This window comes from Lampris incognitus, chromosome 10 (genome assembly GCF_029633865.1).
Source record: "Lampris incognitus isolate fLamInc1 chromosome 10, fLamInc1.hap2, whole genome shotgun sequence".
Lineage (NCBI taxonomy): Eukaryota > Metazoa > Chordata > Actinopteri > Lampriformes > Lampridae > Lampris > Lampris incognitus.
This window is the reverse complement of record NC_079220.1, coordinates 40,546,482-40,559,104: the sequence shown is the minus strand read 5'-3', so window position 1 is coordinate 40,559,104 and position 12,623 is coordinate 40,546,482.

The window sequence follows — 12,623 nt, the reverse complement described above, 5'->3', positions numbered from 1 at the left end:
ATGAATCTATTCAACAAGTCTGCAACACATCCTTAAGAGTTACATGATTTCACCCAATGTCAATGTGTAATTTCTCCAGTTCTGATCATTTTTTAGGTTGTTGGTAGCTTGGTCAATGCCAAAACACAGTGAAATCTTTTTATGGCTTTAAACGCGTTTTCTCCTCGAGAGAAACATGATTTCACTAAAAACGTTATAGTTAAAACATGCCTGTTGTACATGTGTGCAAACACTCAGAGCCTTGAGATAGGGGTTTCACCAATGTGTTTTTTGGTGAGAAACCTTCTATTTCAACGTTCTGTGCGTTTTCTGACACGTACAATATGTATTTTAAGTGTTTCTGAGGAAATCCCTCCTTTTAAAGCATTTTGTCACAGAAAAAGATTTTCTCGCCATGGGAAAATGGCTTTTTTGAAAAAGCATATTCTGGTCGAGAAATCGTGTTTTAAACAATAAAAACGACTCCCGGCCTTATTTAGTTCACATTTTTACTTTTGGTAACCTAGCACGTATTCATAACGCACTAAACCTTTTTATCGCGTTAAACGCCTTTTCTCGACAAGAAAAGCACAATTTCATCAAAAACAAACAAAACAAGAAAAATGAATCTATTCAACAAGTCTGCAACACATCCTTAAGAGTTACATGATTTCACCCAATGTCAATGTGTAATTTCTCCAGTTCTGATCATTGTTTAGGTTGTTGGTAGCTTGGTCCAATTCCAAACACAGTGAATCCTTTTTATGGCTTTAAACGCATTTTCTCCTCGAGAGAAACATGATTTCACTAAAAACGTTATAGTTAAAACATGCCTGTTGTACAAGTCTGCAAACATTCAGAGCCTTAAAATAGGGGTTTCACCAATGTGTTTTTTGGTGAGAAACCTTCTCTTTCAACGTTCTGTGCGTTTTCTGACACGTACAATATGTATTTTAAGTGTTTCTGAGGAAATCCCTCCTTTTAAAGCATTTTGTCACAGAAAAAGATTTTCTCGCCATGGGAAAATGGCTTTTTTGAAAAAGCATATTCTGGTCGAGAAATCGTGTTTTAAACAATAAAAACGACTCCCGGCCTTATTTAGTTCACATTTTTACTTTTGGTAACCTAGCACGTATTCATAACGCACTAAACCTTTTTATCGCGTTAAACGCCTTTTCTCGACAAGAAAAGCACAATTTCATCAAAAACAAACAAAACAAGAAAAATGAATCTATTCAACAAGTCTGCAACACATCCTTAAGAGTTACATGATTTCACCCAATGTCAATGTGTAATTTCTCCAGTTCTGATCATTGTTTAGGTTCTTGGTAGCTTGGTCCAATTCCAAACACAGTGAATCCTTTTTATGGCTTTAAACGCATTTTCTCCTCGAGAGAAACATGATTTCACTAAAAACGTTATAGTTAAAACATGCCTGTTGTACAAGTCTGCAAACATTCAGAGCCTTAAAATAGGGGTTTCACCAATGTGTTTTTTGGTGAGAAACCTTCTATTTCAAGGTTCTGTGCGTTTTCAAACACGTACAATATGTATTTTAAGTGTTTCTGATGAAATCCCTCCTTTTAAAGCATTTTGTCACAGAAAATGATTTTCTCGCCATGGGAAAATGGCTTTTTTGAAAAAGCATATTCTGGTCGAGAAATCGTGTTTTAAACAATAAAAACGACTCCCGGCCTTATTTAGTTCACATTTTTAGTTTTGGTAACCTAGCACGTATTCATAACGCACTAAACCTTTTTATCGCGTTAAACGCCTTTTCTCGACAAGAAAAGCACAATTTCCTCAAAAACAAACAAAACAAGAAAAATTAATCTATTCAACAAGTCTGCAACACATCCTTAAGAGTTACATGATTTCACCCAATGTCAATGTGTAATTTCTCCAGTTCTGATCATTTTTTAGGTTGTTGGTAGCTTGGTCAATGCCAAAACACAGTGAAATCTTTTTATGGCTTTAAACGCGTTTTCTCCTCGAGAGAAACATGATTTCACTAAAAACGTTTATAGTTTAAACATGCCTGTTGTACATGTGTGCAAACACTCAGAGCCTTGAGATAGGGGTTTCACCAATGTGTTTTTTGGTGAGAAACCTTCTATTTCAAGGTTCTGTGCGTTTTCAGACAAGTACAATATGTATGTATAGTGTTTCTGATGAAATCCCTCCTTTTAATGCATTTTCTCACAGAAAACGAGTCTCTCGCCATGGGAACATGGCTTTTTTGAAAAAGCATATTCTGCTCGAGAAATCGTGTTTTAAACAATAAAAACGACTCCCGGCCTTATTTAGTTCACATTTTTACTTTTGGTAACCTAGCACGTATTCATAACGCACTAAACCTTTTTATCGCGTTAAACGCCCTTTCTCGACAAGAAAAGCACAATTTCATCAAAAACAAACAAAACAAGAAAAATTAATCTATTCAACAAGTCTGCAACACATCCTTAAGAGTTACATGATTTCACCCAATGTCAATGTGTAATTTCTCCAGTTCTGATCATTTTTTAGGTTGTTGGTAGCTTGGTCAATGCCAAAACACAGTGAAATCTTTTTATGGCTTTAAACGCGTTTTCTCCTCGAGAGAAACATGATTTCACTAAAAACGTTTATAGTTTAAACATGCCTGTTGTACATGTGTGCAAACACTCAGAGCCTTGAGATAGGGGTTTCACCAATGTGTTTTTTGGTGAGAAACCTTCTATTTCAAGGTTCTGTGCGTTTTCAGACAAGTACAATATGTATGTATAGTGTTTCTGATGAAATCCCTCCTTTTAATGCATTTTCTCACAGAAAACGAGTCTCTCGCCATGGGAACATGGCTTTTTTGAAAAAGCATATTCTGCTCGAGAAATCGTGTTTTAAACAATAAAAACGACTCCCGGCCTTATTTAGTTCACATTTTTACTTTTGGTAACCTAGCACGTATTCATAACGCACTAAACCTTTTTATCGCGTTAAACGCCTTTTCTCGACAAGAAAAGCACAATTTCATCAAAAACAAACAAAACAAGAAAAATGAATCTATTCAACAAGTCTGCAACACATCCTTAAGAGTTACATGATTTCACCCAATGTCAATGTGTAATTTCTCCAGTTCTGATCATTTTTTAGGTTGTTGGTAGCTTGGTCAATGCCAAAACACAGTGAAATCTTTTTATGGCTTTAAACGCGTTTTCTCCTCGAGAGAAACATGATTTCACTAAAAACGTTATAGTTAAAACATGCCTGTTGTACATGTGTGCAAACACTCAGAGCCTTGAGATAGGGGTTTCACCAATGTGTTTTTTGGTGAGAAACCTTCTATTTCAACGTTCTGTGCGTTTTCTGACACGTACAATATGTATTTTAAGTGTTTCTGAGGAAATCCCTCCTTTTAAAGCATTTTGTCACAGAAAAAGATTTTCTCGCCATGGGAAAATGGCTTTTTTGAAAAAGCATATTCTGGTCGAGAAATCGTGTTTTAAACAATAAAAACGACTCCCGGCCTTATTTAGTTCACATTTTTACTTTTGGTAACCTAGCACGTATTCATAACGCACTAAACCTTTTTATCGCGTTAAACGCCTTTTCTCGACAAGAAAAGCACAATTTCATCAAAAACAAACAAAACAAGAAAAATGAATCTATTCAACAAGTCTGCAACACATCCTTAAGAGTTACATGATTTCACCCAATGTCAATGTGTAATTTCTCCAGTTCTGATCATTGTTTAGGTTGTTGGTAGCTTGGTCCAATTCCAAACACAGTGAATCCTTTTTATGGCTTTAAACGCATTTTCTCCTCGAGAGAAACATGATTTCACTAAAAACGTTATAGTTAAAACATGCCTGTTGTACAAGTCTGCAAACATTCAGAGCCTTAAAATAGGGGTTTCACCAATGTGTTTTTTGGTGAGAAACCTTCTCTTTCAACGTTCTGTGCGTTTTCTGACACGTACAATATGTATTTTAAGTGTTTCTGAGGAAATCCCTCCTTTTAAAGCATTTTGTCACAGAAAAAGATTTTCTCGCCATGGGAAAATGGCTTTTTTGAAAAAGCATATTCTGGTCGAGAAATCGTGTTTTAAACAATAAAAACGACTCCCGGCCTTATTTAGTTCACATTTTTAGTTTTGGTAACCTAGCACGTATTCATAACGCACTAAACCTTTTTATCGCGTTAAACGCCTTTTCTCGACAAGAAAAGCACAATTTCATCAAAAACAAACAAAACAAGAAAAATGAATCTATTCAACAAGTCTGCAACACATCCTTAAGAGTTACATGATTTCACCCAATGTCAATGTGTAATTTCTCCAGTTCTGATCATTGTTTAGGTTGTTGGTAGCTTGGTCCAATTCCAAACACAGTGAATCCTTTTTATGGCTTTAAACGCATTTTCTCCTCGAGAGAAACATGATTTCACTAAAAACGTTATAGTTAAAACATGCCTGTTGTACAAGTCTGCAAACATTCAGAGCCTTAAAATAGGGGTTTCACCAATGTGTTTTTTGGTGAGAAACCTTCTCTTTCAACGTTCTGTGCGTTTTCTGACACGTACAATATGTATTTTAAGTGTTTCTGAGGAAATCCCTCCTTTTAAAGCATTTTGTCACAGAAAAAGATTTTCTCGCCATGGGAAAATGGCTTTTTTGAAAAAGCATATTCTGGTCGAGAAATCGTGTTTTAAACAATAAAAACGACTCCCGGCCTTATTTAGTTCACATTTTTACTTTTGGTAACCTAGCACGTATTCATAACGCACTAAACCTTTTTATCGCGTTAAACGCCTTTTCTCGACAAGAAAAGCACAATTTCCTCAAAAACAAACAAAACAAGAAAAATGAATCTATTCAACAAGTCTGCAACACATCCTTAAGAGTTACATGATTTCACCCAATGTCAATGTGTAATTTCTCCAGTTCTGATCATTGTTTAGGTTCTTGGTAGCTTGGTCCAATTCCAAACACAGTGAATCCTTTTTATGGCTTTAAACGCATTTTCTCCTCGAGAGAAACATGATTTCACTAAAAACGTTATAGTTAAAACATGCCTGTTGTACAAGTCTGCAAACATTCAGAGCCTTAAAATAGGGGTTTCACCAATGTGTTTTTTGGTGAGAAACCTTCTATTTCAAGGTTCTGTGCGTTTTCAAACACGTACAATATGTATTTTAAGTGTTTCTGATGAAATCCCTCCTTTTAAAGCATTTTGTCACAGAAAATGATTTTCTCGCCATGGGAAAATGGCTTTTTTGAAAAAGCATATTCTGGTCGAGAAATCGTGTTTTAAACAATAAAAACGACTCCCGGCCTTATTTAGTTCACATTTTTAGTTTTGGTAACCTAGCACGTATTCATAACGCACTAAACCTTTTTATCGCGTTAAACGCCTTTTCTCGACAAGAAAAGCACAATTTCATCAAAAACAAACAAAACAAGAAAAATGAATCTATTCAACAAGTCTGCAACACATCCTTAAGAGTTACATGATTTCACCCAATGTCAATGTGTAATTTCTCCAGTTCTGATCATTGTTTAGGTTGTTGGTAGCTTGGTCCAATTCCAAACACAGTGAATCCTTTTTATGGCTTTAAACGCATTTTCTCCTCGAGAGAAACATGATTTCACTAAAAACGTTATAGTTAAAACATGCCTGTTGTACAAGTCTGCAAACATTCAGAGCCTTAAAATAGGGGTTTCACCAATGTGTTTTTTGGTGAGAAACCTTCTCTTTCAACGTTCTGTGCGTTTTCTGACACGTACAATATGTATTTTAAGTGTTTCTGAGGAAATCCCTCCTTTTAAAGCATTTTGTCACAGAAAAAGATTTTCTCGCCATGGGAAAATGGCTTTTTTGAAAAAGCATATTCTGGTCGAGAAATCGTGTTTTAAACAATAAAAACGACTCCCGGCCTTATTTAGTTCACATTTTTACTTTTGGTAACCTAGCACGTATTCATAACGCACTAAACCTTTTTATCGCGTTAAACGCCTTTTCTCGACAAGAAAAGCACAATTTCATCAAAAACAAACAAAACAAGAAAAATGAATCTATTCAACAAGTCTGCAACACATCCTTAAGAGTTACATGATTTCACCCAATGTCAATGTGTAATTTCTCCAGTTCTGATCATTGTTTAGGTTCTTGGTAGCTTGGTCCAATTCCAAACACAGTGAATCCTTTTTATGGCTTTAAACGCATTTTCTCCTCGAGAGAAACATGATTTCACTAAAAACGTTATAGTTAAAACATGCCTGTTGTACAAGTCTGCAAACATTCAGAGCCTTAAAATAGGGGTTTCACCAATGTGTTTTTTGGTGAGAAACCTTCTATTTCAAGGTTCTGTGCGTTTTCAAACACGTACAATATGTATTTTAAGTGTTTCTGATGAAATCCCTCCTTTTAAAGCATTTTGTCACAGAAAATGATTTTCTCGCCATGGGAAAATGGCTTTTTTGAAAAAGCATATTCTGGTCGAGAAATCGTGTTTTAAACAATAAAAACGACTCCCGGCCTTATTTAGTTCACATTTTTAGTTTTGGTAACCTAGCACGTATTCATAACGCACTAAACCTTTTTATCGCGTTAAACGCCTTTTCTCGACAAGAAAAGCACAATTTCCTCAAAAACAAACAAAACAAGAAAAATTAATCTATTCAACAAGTCTGCAACACATCCTTAAGAGTTACATGATTTCACCCAATGTCAATGTGTAATTTCTCCAGTTCTGATCATTTTTTAGGTTGTTGGTAGCTTGGTCAATGCCAAAACACAGTGAAATCTTTTTATGGCTTTAAACGCGTTTTCTCCTCGAGAGAAACATGATTTCACTAAAAACGTTTATAGTTTAAACATGCCTGTTGTACATGTGTGCAAACACTCAGAGCCTTGAGATAGGGGTTTCACCAATGTGTTTTTTGGTGAGAAACCTTCTATTTCAAGGTTCTGTGCGTTTTCAGACAAGTACAATATGTATGTATAGTGTTTCTGATGAAATCCCTCCTTTTAATGCATTTTCTCACAGAAAACGAGTCTCTCGCCATGGGAACATGGCTTTTTTGAAAAAGCATATTCTGCTCGAGAAATCGTGTTTTAAACAATAAAAACGACTCCCGGCCTTATTTAGTTCACATTTTTACTTTTGGTAACCTAGCACGTATTCATAACGCACTAAACCTTTTTATCGCGTTAAACGCCTTTTCTCGACAAGAAAAGCACAATTTCCTCAAAAACAAACAAAACAAGAAAAATTAATCTATTCAACAAGTCTGCAACACATCCTTAAGAGTTACATGATTTCACCCAATGTCAATGTGTAATTTCTCCAGTTCTGATCATTTTTTAGGTTGTTGGTAGCTTGGTCAATGCCAAAACACAGTGAAATCTTTTTATGGCTTTAAACGCGTTTTCTCCTCGAGAGAAACATGATTTCACTAAAAACGTTTATAGTTTAAACATGCCTGTTGTACATGTGTGCAAACACTCAGAGCCTTGAGATAGGGGTTTCACCAATGTGTTTTTTGGTGAGAAACCTTCTATTTCAAGGTTCTGTGCGTTTTCAGACAAGTACAATATGTATGTATAGTGTTTCTGATGAAATCCCTCCTTTTAATGCATTTTCTCACAGAAAACGAGTCTCTCGCCATGGGAACATGGCTTTTTTGAAAAAGCATATTCTGCTCGAGAAATCGTGTTTTAAACAATAAAAACGACTCCCGGCCTTATTTAGTTCACATTTTTACTTTTGGTAACCTAGCACGTATTCATAACGCACTAAACCTTTTTATCGCGTTAAACGCCTTTTCTCGACAAGAAAAGCACAATTTCATCAAAAACAAACAAAACAAGAAAAATGAATCTATTCAACAAGTCTGCAACACATCCTTAAGAGTTACATGATTTCACCCAATGTCAATGTGTAATTTCTCCAGTTCTGATCATTTTTTAGGTTGTTGGTAGCTTGGTCAATGCCAAAACACAGTGAAATCTTTTTATGGCTTTAAACGCGTTTTCTCCTCGAGAGAAACATGATTTCACTAAAAACGTTATAGTTAAAACATGCCTGTTGTACATGTGTGCAAACACTCAGAGCCTTGAGATAGGGGTTTCACCAATGTGTTTTTTGGTGAGAAACCTTCTATTTCAACGTTCTGTGCGTTTTCTGACACGTACAATATGTATTTTAAGTGTTTCTGAGGAAATCCCTCCTTTTAAAGCATTTTGTCACAGAAAAAGATTTTCTCGCCATGGGAAAATGGCTTTTTTGAAAAAGCATATTCTGGTCGAGAAATCGTGTTTTAAACAATAAAAACGACTCCCGGCCTTATTTAGTTCACATTTTTACTTTTGGTAACCTAGCACGTATTCATAACGCACTAAACCTTTTTATCGCGTTAAACGCCTTTTCTCGACAAGAAAAGCACAATTTCATCAAAAACAAACAAAACAAGAAAAATGAATCTATTCAACAAGTCTGCAACACATCCTTAAGAGTTACATGATTTCACCCAATGTCAATGTGTAATTTCTCCAGTTCTGATCATTGTTTAGGTTGTTGGTAGCTTGGTCCAATTCCAAACACAGTGAATCCTTTTTATGGCTTTAAACGCATTTTCTCCTCGAGAGAAACATGATTTCACTAAAAACGTTATAGTTAAAACATGCCTGTTGTACAAGTCTGCAAACATTCAGAGCCTTAAAATAGGGGTTTCACCAATGTGTTTTTTGGTGAGAAACCTTCTCTTTCAACGTTCTGTGCGTTTTCTGACACGTACAATATGTATTTTAAGTGTTTCTGAGGAAATCCCTCCTTTTAAAGCATTTTGTCACAGAAAAAGATTTTCTCGCCATGGGAAAATGGCTTTTTTGAAAAAGCATATTCTGGTCGAGAAATCGTGTTTTAAACAATAAAAACGACTCCCGGCCTTATTTAGTTCACATTTTTACTTTTGGTAACCTAGCACGTATTCATAACGCACTAAACCTTTTTATCGCGTTAAACGCCTTTTCTCGACAAGAAAAGCACAATTTCATCAAAAACAAACAAAACAAGAAAAATGAATCTATTCAACAAGTCTGCAACACATCCTTAAGAGTTACATGATTTCACCCAATGTCAATGTGTAATTTCTCCAGTTCTGATCATTGTTTAGGTTCTTGGTAGCTTGGTCCAATTCCAAACACAGTGAATCCTTTTTATGGCTTTAAACGCATTTTCTCCTCGAGAGAAACATGATTTCACTAAAAACGTTATAGTTAAAACATGCCTGTTGTACAAGTCTGCAAACATTCAGAGCCTTAAAATAGGGGTTTCACCAATGTGTTTTTTGGTGAGAAACCTTCTATTTCAAGGTTCTGTGCGTTTTCAAACACGTACAATATGTATTTTAAGTGTTTCTGATGAAATCCCTCCTTTTAAAGCATTTTGTCACAGAAAATGATTTTCTCGCCATGGGAAAATGGCTTTTTTGAAAAAGCATATTCTGGTCGAGAAATCGTGTTTTAAACAATAAAAACGACTCCCGGCCTTATTTAGTTCACATTTTTAGTTTTGGTAACCTAGCACGTATTCATAACGCACTAAACCTTTTTATCGCGTTAAACGCCTTTTCTCGACAAGAAAAGCACAATTTCCTCAAAAACAAACAAAACAAGAAAAATTAATCTATTCAACAAGTCTGCAACACATCCTTAAGAGTTACATGATTTCACCCAATGTCAATGTGTAATTTCTCCAGTTCTGATCATTTTTTAGGTTGTTGGTAGCTTGGTCAATGCCAAAACACAGTGAAATCTTTTTATGGCTTTAAACGCGTTTTCTCCTCGAGAGAAACATGATTTCACTAAAAACGTTTATAGTTTAAACATGCCTGTTGTACATGTGTGCAAACACTCAGAGCCTTGAGATAGGGGTTTCACCAATGTGTTTTTTGGTGAGAAACCTTCTATTTCAAGGTTCTGTGCGTTTTCAGACAAGTACAATATGTATGTATAGTGTTTCTGATGAAATCCCTCCTTTTAATGCATTTTCTCACAGAAAACGAGTCTCTCGCCATGGGAACATGGCTTTTTTGAAAAAGCATATTCTGCTCGAGAAATCGTGTTTTAAACAATAAAAACGACTCCCGGCCTTATTTAGTTCACATTTTTACTTTTGGTAACCTAGCACGTATTCATAACGCACTAAACCTTTTTATCGCGTTAAACGCCCTTTCTCGACAAGAAAAGCACAATTTCATCAAAAACAAACAAAACAAGAAAAATGAATCTATTCAACAAGTCTGCAACACATCCTTAAGAGTTACATGATTTCACCCAATGTCAATGTGTAATTTCTCCAGTTCTGATCATTTTTTAGGTTGTTGGTAGCTTGGTCAATGCCAAAACACAGTGAAATCTTTTTATGGCTTTAAACGCGTTTTCTCCTCGAGAGAAACATGATTTCACTAAAAACGTTATAGTTAAAACATGCCTGTTGTACATGTGTGCAAACACTCAGAGCCTTGAGATAGGGGTTTCACCAATGTGTTTTTTGGTGAGAAACCTTCTATTTCAACGTTCTGTGCGTTTTCTGACACGTACAATATGTATTTTAAGTGTTTCTGAGGAAATCCCTCCTTTTAAAGCATTTTGTCACAGAAAAAGATTTTCTCGCCATGGGAAAATGGCTTTTTTGAAAAAGCATATTCTGGTCGAGAAATCGTGTTTTAAACAATAAAAACGACTCCCGGCCTTATTTAGTTCACATTTTTACTTTTGGTAACCTAGCACGTATTCATAACGCACTAAACCTTTTTATCGCGTTAAACGCCTTTTCTCGACAAGAAAAGCACAATTTCATCAAAAACAAACAAAACAAGAAAAATGAATCTATTCAACAAGTCTGCAACACATCCTTAAGAGTTACATGATTTCACCCAATGTCAATGTGTAATTTCTCCAGTTCTGATCATTGTTTAGGTTGTTGGTAGCTTGGTCCAATTCCAAACACAGTGAATCCTTTTTATGGCTTTAAACGCATTTTCTCCTCGAGAGAAACATGATTTCACTAAAAACGTTATAGTTAAAACATGCCTGTTGTACAAGTCTGCAAACATTCAGAGCCTTAAAATAGGGGTTTCACCAATGTGTTTTTTGGTGAGAAACCTTCTCTTTCAACGTTCTGTGCGTTTTCTGACACGTACAATATGTATTTTAAGTGTTTCTGAGGAAATCCCTCCTTTTAAAGCATTTTGTCACAGAAAAAGATTTTCTCGCCATGGGAAAATGGCTTTTTTGAAAAAGCATATTCTGGTCGAGAAATCGTGTTTTAAACAATAAAAACGACTCCCGGCCTTATTTAGTTCACATTTTTACTTTTGGTAACCTAGCACGTATTCATAACGCACTAAACCTTTTTATCGCGTTAAACGCCTTTTCTCGACAAGAAAAGCACAATTTCATCAAAAACAAACAAAACAAGAAAAATGAATCTATTCAACAAGTCTGCAACACATCCTTAAGAGTTACATGATTTCACCCAATGTCAATGTGTAATTTCTCCAGTTCTGATCATTGTTTAGGTTGTTGGTAGCTTGGTCCAATTCCAAACACAGTGAATCCTTTTTATGGCTTTAAACGCATTTTCTCCTCGAGAGAAACATGATTTCACTAAAAACGTTATAGTTAAAACATGCCTGTTGTACAAGTCTGCAAACATTCAGAGCCTTAAAATAGGGGTTTCACCAATGTGTTTTTTGGTGAGAAACCTTCTCTTTCAACGTTCTGTGCGTTTTCTGACACGTACAATATGTATTTTAAGTGTTTCTGAGGAAATCCCTCCTTTTAAAGCATTTTGTCACAGAAAAAGATTTTCTCGCCATGGGAAAATGGCTTTTTTGAAAAAGCATATTCTGGTCGAGAAATCGTGTTTTAAACAATAAAAACGACTCCCGGCCTTATTTAGTTCACATTTTTACTTTTGGTAACCTAGCACGTATTCATAACGCACTAAACCTTTTTATCGCGTTAAACGCCTTTTCTCGACAAGAAAAGCACAATTTCCTCAAAAACAAACAAAACAAGAAAAATGAATCTATTCAACAAGTCTGCAACACATCCTTAAGAGTTACATGATTTCACCCAATGTCAATGTGTAATTTCTCCAGTTCTGATCATTGTTTAGGTTCTTGGTAGCTTGGTCCAATTCCAAACACAGTGAATCCTTTTTATGGCTTTAAACGCATTTTCTCCTCGAGAGAAACATGATTTCACTAAAAACGTTATAGTTAAAACATGCCTGTTGTACAAGTCTGCAAACATTCAGAGCCTTAAAATAGGGGTTTCACCAATGTGTTTTTTGGTGAGAAACCTTCTATTTCAAGGTTCTGTGCGTTTTCAAACACGTACAATATGTATTTTAAGTGTTTCTGATGAAATCCCTCCTTTTAAAGCATTTTGTCACAGAAAATGATTTTCTCGCCATGGGAAAATGGCTTTTTTGAAAAAGCATATTCTGGTCGAGAAATCGTGTTTTAAACAATAAAAACGACTCCCGGCCTTATTTAGTTCACATTTTTAGTTTTGGTAACCTAGCACGTATTCATAACGCACTAAACCTTTTTATCGCGTTAAACGCCTTTTCTCGACAAGAAAAGCACAATTTCA